The 9,098-nt window shown below is 41.8% G+C and overlaps 1 long non-coding RNA gene across 1 annotated transcript; it reads right to left on the bottom strand.

Moving 5' to 3' along the window:
• Positions 1 to 7,356: 7,356 nt before the first annotated feature.
• LOC146789568 (uncharacterized) lies at positions 7,357 to 8,103 on the bottom strand. The gene is made up of 3 exons (XR_014969828.1): positions 8,047 to 8,103; positions 7,791 to 7,815; positions 7,357 to 7,468 (listed from the first exon to the last, which is right to left on the bottom strand). It is a non-coding gene; the product is annotated as an uncharacterized LOC146789568 (long non-coding RNA).
• Between the last annotated feature and the right edge of the window lie 995 nt (positions 8,104 to 9,098).

Raw genomic sequence — 9,098 nt, forward strand, 5'->3', positions numbered from 1 at the left:
GCACGTGAGTAGGTAGATCAAGTTACTACTGTTGCAATTAGTAAATTGACTTTGGATCCAAGGGCTGTCGGAACCAATGTCTATAGTAGTACTATGGGTGGTTTGTGGGCAAACCGAACAACCCCCGCATTGATGGTGTCCAGAAACTGGCGGTAAATCCCAAAGAGTCCCCAGTGGCCTTGGTAGGCACGCCTGGGGACGTTTATGTACCAGTCTGTCTCTTAAGTTGCCTGATCTTTTGAAGGCAAACAATGGTGGAGCGATATTGTCATTGCAGCTGTTTAAGATACGCCAATGTTTTTTGATACTCTTCTTGATTCTGTTAGATAGAGCACTGAATGTGTTGACAAACGTCAACCGTTCAAGGGGTGGTTTAGGTGTAGGTAAATCTAGCAGAGCTTCACGGTTGTTGTTTGAGGCTCTCTTACATGACCGTTTGATCAGTTTGTGTGGGTAGAGTCTCTCTTTGAGTGGTTCTGTTAAGAGGTTAGAATGTTTTACAAAGCCCTCTGTAGTAGAGCAGTTCCTTCGGACTCTTAAAAACTTGCCATAGTGTAAATTATCCCTAAGGGCCTTCGGGTGCTGGCTGTCATATCTCAACAGTGAGTTACGTGCCATGGGTTTTCGATACAATTCACTCGCTAGGCCTTGTGGTGTTACAAAGATGGATAAATCTAGAAAAGCCAGACGCATCTTGTCACTCTCTACTGTGAACTTCAAGTAGTCATTGCGTGTATTTAGCCAACGATGGAATAAGCCAATTGACTCTTGGTCACCACGCCACACCACCAACACATCGTCAATATACCGCTTCCATAAGCGAATCGATGTGAGGAAGGGATTGGTGGGGGCCAACACATGTTCCTGTTCAAAAGAATGCACATACAGATTCGCTAAGCTGGGCGCGAAAACGCTGCCCATGCTGGTACCTGAGATCTGCAAATAGGTGGTGTTCTCAAATTTGAAAAAGTTTTCTTTCATTGCTATATGTGCCAAAGACATAATGAAATGTACTGGTGTGATGGACTGTAAATCAGTGGCTTCCAAAATAGTGCATATTGTGTCTAGTGTCTCATTTTGAGGGATTGATGTATACAGAGACTCGACGTCAAAGGATTGAAAGTCGATTTCAATCTGAGACCCGTATTTTGCTCATTCTCAATGGTGTCCATGAGTGGTTTGTCCCTGAAGAAATAATGAAGCCTGAGTTTTCTAAAGAACTGTGCCAGTTCACATTGAGTCCGAAAGGGGTCACCTTCAGAGGTGATGACGAAACCTAGACCCCTATTGAGAACGGACTGCTCCGTCTTGGTGAGAGTTCGTTTGCTCAAATTAACCACTAGGTCAGTTCTTTAGAAAACTCAGGCTCCATTATTTCTTCAGGGACAAACCACTCATGGACACCATTGAGAATGAGCAAAATACGGGTCTCAGATTGAAATCGACTTTCAATCCTCCTACACACTTGGTTCCATCTCAAGTTTTGACCTTTGAAAAAGCTGTGACTAGTGAGGTCACTACCCTATACAAACAGAAGCAACCAAGGTTCTACAACCTACCACGTTGCGAACAACTGGCACTCACCACTTTGGCTAAAGACAATGAGATTACTATCAAACCTGCGGACAAGGGTGGTTCCATTGTCATTCTGCACACCACCGACTATAGGGCAGAATGCCTCCGTCAGTTGAATGATGAGAATTCTTATAAAGCTCTGACACAGGATCCCACTGAAAGATTAAAAAGCACAATTGGGCAACATATTGAAGAAGCACTGAGGGAAGGGTGGATAACAACACGAGAAGCACAGTTTTTACAAACAAAATTCCCTGCCATTCCGTACTTTTACGTCCTACCCAAGGTGCATAAGCCCATTAGGCCACCTCCTGGGAGGCCCATCATCTCCGGCATAGGTTCCCTTTTGGAACCTTTGTCTACTTTCGTGGACCATTTTCTAAGACCCATTGTCCAGAAAATGCCAACATATCTACAGGACACTAAGGATGTCCTGCGACTGCTTCCACAAGTTGAATTCGACGTCGAGACAGATTTTCTAGTCTCCTTTGACGTCGAGTCTCTGTATACATCAATCCCTCAAAATGAGACACTAGACACAATATGCACTATTTTGGAAGCCACTGATTTACAGTCCATCACACCAGTACATTTCATTATGTCTTTGGCACGTATAGCAATGAAAGAAAACTTTTTCAAATTTGAGAACACCACCTATTTGCAGATCTCAGGTACCAGCATGGGCAGCGTTTTCGCGCCCAGCTTAGCGAATCTGTATGTGCATTCTTTTGAACAGGAACATGTGTTGGCCCCCACCAATCCCTTCCTCACATCAATTCGCTTATGGAAGCGGTATATTGACGATGTGTTGGTGGTGTGGCGTGGTGACCAAGAGTCAATTGGCTTATTCCATCGTTGGCTAAATACACGCAATGACTACTTGAAGTTCACAGTAGAGAGTGACAAGATGCGTCTGGCTTTTCTAGATTTATCCATCTTTGTAACACCACAAGGCCTAGCGAGTGAATTGTATCGAAAACCCATGGCACGTAACTCACTGTTGAGATATGACAGCCAGCACCCGAAGGCCCTTAGGGATAATTTACCCTATTGCCAGTTTTTAAGAGTCAGAAGGAACTGCTCTACTAGGGCTTTGTAAAACATTCTAACCTCTTAACAGAGCAACTCAAAGAGAGACTCTACCCACACAAACTGATCAAACGGTCATGTAAGAGAGCCTCAAACAACAACCGTGAAGCTCTGCTAGATTTACCTACACCTAAACCACCCCTTGAACGGTTGACGTTTGTCAACACATTCAGTACTCTATCTAACAGAATCAAGAAGAGTATCAAAAAACATAGGCGTATCTTAAACAGCTGCAATGACAATATCGCTCCACCATTGTTTGCCTTCAAAAGATCAGGCAACTTAAGAGACAGACTGGTACATACACGTCCCCAGGCGTGCCTACCAAGGCCACTGGGGACTCTTTGGGATTTACCGCCAGTTTCTGGACACCATCCATGCGGGGGTTGTTCGGTTTTCCCACAAACCACCCATAGTACTACTATAGACATTGGTTCCGACAGCCCTTGGATCCAAAGTCAATTTACTAATTGCAACAGTAGTAACTTGATCTACCTACTCACGTGCCCGTGTCACATCCGATATGTGGGTATGACCACTTGCAAAGTGAGGGCACGCATGCTTGAACATAAGAGCACGTTCAGGTGCAAAAAACTCACAACCAGACATACTAGACACTTTGTAGAGGCGAACCATGCTGCAGAAGAGTTTCACTGGACAGTATTAGAAAAACCAATCATACCTCTGCACATGAGTGATGTTTCCAGATTCCTGTTCATTAAAGAACAGAAATGGGTATACAAACTTCATAGCGACACTCTAGGTCTAAATGATGATATACCTTGGACTAGCCTGTAGAAATACAGTTCAAAAATTCTTGATTGAGGGATTACCTGAGCATAAGACTACTAAGGGCTTCATACATGACGTAATCACTGACAGGTTATATAACACTCGATTCCAGTGAATGGCATCCACTGGCAACATATAGATATAATTTTTAACATGATTCATAGATATCTATATGTGTCAGGAACTTCTAATGCTAAGCACCTTCTTCTTGGTACAACTCCTAGTTTGCCAGTATGAGTGACCGTTTGGCGGTTCTATACAACATCCCTATTGTCAGTAGTCTGGACCTTTATGTCCCTTTTAGACTCTTATTTTTAGAGCATTTAGAAGCAAGTTTTCTTGTATGTGATGCAGTACTAGGCAATGTAATAACGGAAAGGATTAGCCAGTATATACAATTATGATTCCCCTTGGAACTACAATTCTAGTCTGCATGACATCATCTTGTAGTTTCGTTCTGGTTGGGATCACTTAATTAGCCATGATACCGGAGCGCTACATGTACCACCAGACCGTGAAGGATAAATACAGCTCCGTGACATATAGCGTAACAATACATTATTGGTCTGCTTATAATTCAGGGCTTTATATTTTAGAATTATAGATGTTACATTGTCCGCAGATGGCAGCCTCGAGCAGACGCTGCAGGATTTGAGCAATGGGCGACTTTCATTATTTTACTATTTTATTGTAGTTTATTTTGTATTCTTTATCATTTTCATTTAGCCCTATGACATTGAGCATCGCTCATTACATATTATGCGCAATTTTAGCGGCATAGTATGGACGGATGATCCGGCTTTCCTTGCATCTAAGTTATAAACTACATTTCCCAAGCAGCATTACGTCACTTTGTAGTTCTTAACATACGCCACTCACAGACAGTGAGGGGTGACCTCAGTGGGCGTGGCAGCTACCGCTGATCGTTACGAGGCAAGACAGATAACATTATTTAAGCGCACTCCTCAGTCCTCTCGCTGCCTCCCACCCAGCTCGATCAGGTCTGGGGCAACGACGGATAGGTAAGCGTTCCTATCTTTCTAGAATGGATTTGATTTCCTTCATAAGGTGTGTGCGTTTTGTTAGCAGAGGACTCATTGGACTTTGTGCCCTGTCTTCAGTTTTTTAGTTAATAGCGCTTGGCTGAGATTGCAGCCTGGACATAAATATTTGCTTTATGTTAATCTGGCGTTTTGTATTGTTTTCAGGGTGATTTAATTTTATTGAGAGTGTAGTGTTTTCTATTCTGGATGCTAAGCCAGAACTACACAGGGGTACACTAGGGGACCGCCTCTGAGCTAAACCAATAATCACAGTTGATTAAAATATTCTTTAGTTCTAGAAAAATTGTAAACATAAAAAAATGAAAAAATTACAAAACAATGAAAAACTTAAGAGAAATTCTTTGCTTGTGTTTTGCTTTTTTGTTACCCACGTTACAGAGCGGGGCCTCCTACACCCGAGCATGGTTCCAGGGTAGGTGAGGTACAATCCTAGAGCACGTGGGGTAAGCAATTTTGATATGCTTATTGATAATGCTAAGAAAGATTCTTGCTTAAAATGACAGCACTTCTGTTTTGTTGTGTGTGTTTTGGACTGTGTGCAACAGGTGCTTTATTTTCTAGGTGATGATTACACTCTACGCCTCTGAGGATTTTGAGCGTTTAAGGTTGTATTTTTCCAATTCTATTCAACCTCTCACATGCAGATAAGTGTGATTTTTTTCACGCCTAGTAATGTACTTTTTGCAGTAGCTTGTTTCAGTGCAATATAGGTCCTGACGAAAGCCGTAGGGAGTCAAACCCGGATGGCTGAAACATGTTGACCTTTACATAGTACTCACTTGCTAGTACTGCTATAACCTTGTTACACCTTTTTAATCAAGGTGTGTGGAGTACTCGGCACATCAAGATTTGTCCTCTCTACACAACCTTTTTTAGTTCTCACTTTTTCTATTTCTTGCACTGCACACTATAGGATCACGATCCTTGTTCTTCACAACTTCTTACACTTCATGTGTTGCTGGCTAACACTTACCAGCCTGAGATAACAACAGAGCTTCAAACTAGCGAGGTAGTCCCCACGATCAAGGGACATACCTCTGCCAAATAGTTGGATCACCAAATGATATTACTGATCATGAGAGCCACCTTTCTCTCACCATTTGCTCTGTACTTCGAGTAAGATTGATGGTAATCCATGCTCTGCTCGTGGCCAGGTTTGATTTGGTCTGTTGCACTTCAGTCCATTTTCACTTATCACCTTTGTGCTGTCCGTTATAAGACCCCCAGTTCCTGTTGTTTTTGTATTTTACTCAGAAGTATGCATTTTTATCCAAAAAAAACCCTTTTTAACAACATTGGGTTAATGAAAGACTTGAAAAAAAGCATAATATTCTAACCTATACCATGCAGTTTGTATGAAGCTATTTGATGACTGTTCATAGCTCACTTTGCTATATTAGCATTGTAACGTATGAACTACAAGTAAAAAAAAAATCTCTGTGACAACAGCAGCAACCCATTGAGCTATCCATATAAAATTCAGTTCTGTGATCTACATGATACACATTCTTCGCAGCAGGCGCGTTAACCCTCTATGTTACCTAAGGATGAGTCAAATTGCTACTAGACAAAACTCTGATCCCTCTCCAGCAGAAACATTAATCACCAGAGTTATCTTGATATTTTTAGTGTTGCCTGGAAACTGCTTAACACACAAAGGGCTCTGTAGCAGGTGCTTTTAAACCCATAAGATATTTCTAAACACAGCACCCCCATCCCCCCGAGCTCAGTACCAGGTGGGGCTGCACTGGCCGCACCACCCTAAAGTCGGCCCAGCATAGCTATACACCATTATCAGTAATTAGCACTTCTGAAATGCCTTCATTATAGAAAACCATTCTAAGTACTGCAATAGCAACTCACACTTTGCAGCAATTAACTAGTGAAAGCACAAAACACCCATCAACTCCAATGCCACTTAACAGGGCCCAAAATATCTAAAAAACACCTTGTTCCAGGGTTTGTCAGGCACATCAATGGGAGACAGGAGTATTCTGCTCGTGGCATGAACCTTATCACATACTGTGCAGGTAAAGCAAGACTTTGCTTCCTTGTCCACATCAGAATCCATACTTGGCAATCAATGTCTTACCCACACACTACCTTTGATAATACTCCTGCCCAGGGACCTTACATAGACAAGGTTGATCATCTTTTCTCTCATTCATTCTAGTGGCACTATTTTGCTACCTTGCAGTTATTTGTCATGCACTACACTAAATTAATCTCTGATCTGCCAAGAAGATAGGTTAATTTAAGCCAATTGCTTTCTATGAAGTCAATCTTTACACACCCATCCTTTTACCAGCCTCAACTTGCCATCAGAAATTTCTTCTTTACTCCATTCATCTCCTGAGAGGCCATTTTGCAACACAACAATAATAACTTCCTCACACACATCTTCCTCCTCCTGAAGGTTATTCAATGATGATCTAGAGAGACAGTCAGCTGCTGCATTCTTGGGTTGTGGCAGATACTGCATCCTAATGTACAGGATCCCTATCCTGGAAATCAACTGGAAATGTGAGTTGTATTACGCTCAGCACCTGAACTGGTAAATACAAAGGTCTGTGGTTTACGGTTGATGTGAACACTATTACATAGGTGAAGCACACCTACTCTTAAGGAATGTAACTTATTTTTGAAGGTTTATCCACGTGTGCTACAGTGGAATGCGTGTTGCCTAATCACGCCTATCAGATACACCCTATTTCAGGTCGATGCGACCTGACCACTGTGCTCATTAGCAATAGCAGTTGCAATAACACTTTTATAACATTACGCAAACTTAAACTGTTTCTAAATACATTTGTACATCACTTTGAACAAAATCATAGCACAGAATCCATTTAATGTTCAAATATTCAAATTTTCATATTGAACAAACAACATATATTGCCCTTGCCCAATGCATTTCGGGCTGATGGCCCTTCTTCAGGGGATCCAATCTGAAACATACCAAAACATTGAATACATGAAATGCAGAACACTGTCTGTACATGGAAGTATAAGGTTTTCATAGTTGTCAGAAAAAATCAACAAAAATTCTCTAGAAACACCTTAAGGAGTTTGCTCAACTAATGAGACTGTTCCATGCAATAACATAATCTGTTTAAACGAATGAATAAACCAAAACTAATGAGAAGAGAAAAAGGAAAAATGTGCAAAACCAAACAGAAAATATACTCCAACCACCATTACTGTGGTAAAATTCTAAATATGTGATATCCAAAATCACCACGTCCCACAACACAATAAACAACCACTCACTTCAATCTTGGTCTCTCAACGAGTGCTGTAGACAAAAAAATAACCGTAAGTATGAAAATTGAAACTAGCATTTATAAATTCTGAAGAACCACCGTCACAGTAAACACACTTGTTTCAACGTCAACTGTAACGTGTACTCGTACTTTCTCCACACCACAGGAAATCGCTTTCAAACTGTAAACAAACCAGGATATAGTAATTACCTCTACCCATTATCGATGATACCGCTAATCAAAGTAGAAAGAAAAATGCTTACCGATATCAGCGTTCAACGTGCTCAGATGGCTACCCGGGTCGAACTTTTTCAACTAGGTGATACTGATTTCCTCAAGGCGTACCATATTTGTACACAGGGTGACGTCATCTCTGGGCGTCCTCACATTCACAACAATGAAACTAGAAAGTGGACTATCAAATATGGTTGATGTGTCCCATGAAAGTAACAACCCATAAAATAAAGCTTCTCGTTAAACTACAGACGGATGGAGTTCTGCTCTTTCTAGAAAATGTGAGACAAAGGCAACGACTTTCACTTTTTTTTTTTTAATGCAGATTTATATAGCGCAAGCTCGACTCAAAGGTACTGGAGCGCTTTACATGAGCACCAGTTACGTTACACAAGGACACATTCCGGCATAAGGAGATTAAGTGATTTGCCCAGAATCACAGGACATGGACGTGACACCAAGGCTCGAACCTTGGTTTCCAGCACCAAAGTCAGTAGTATAGCCAACAGACCACATCCTCTCCTCACTTGACAATTCACGATTTAGGAGGGAGTTGCCCAAGCCTTTACAAATAGTGCCAGTCATATAGTACATCAGCAGCGGTCCGTGGAGAGTGTTCCGTGGGGCGGAAAGGCGGGGCGGAGGAGGGGCAGGGTGGGGGGTACTAAACACCGGAACAAAGATAATTGGAGGTAAGTAAACAATTAAATAAATAAAAACGAATTTCGTAGCGCGCCCTGCATCACAAAATGCGGTGCAGCGCGTGCTACGAAATTCGTTTTATTTATTTAATTGTTTACTTACCTCCAATTATCCATATTCCGGTGTTTAGTACCCCCCACCCTGCCCCTCCCCCGCCCCGCCTTTCCGCCCCACGGAACACCCTCCACGGACCGCTGCTGTAGTACATTTAGATGTAGCAAATCTTTCGAATATCGCAGCTATACAAATTTCTTCCTTCACAGTTTTAAAGGCCTTTTTGCACTCTTGGACCATTAGTAATACACCTCAGTTTTTTAACAAGTGTGTTAACGGGTTCTATAACAACTAAACCCTTGAAATTAAATTTTGCATAATACTC

The sequence above is a fragment of the Triturus cristatus genome, chromosome 10, assembly GCF_964204655.1.
Source record: "Triturus cristatus chromosome 10, aTriCri1.1, whole genome shotgun sequence".
NCBI lineage: Eukaryota > Metazoa > Chordata > Amphibia > Caudata > Salamandridae > Triturus > Triturus cristatus.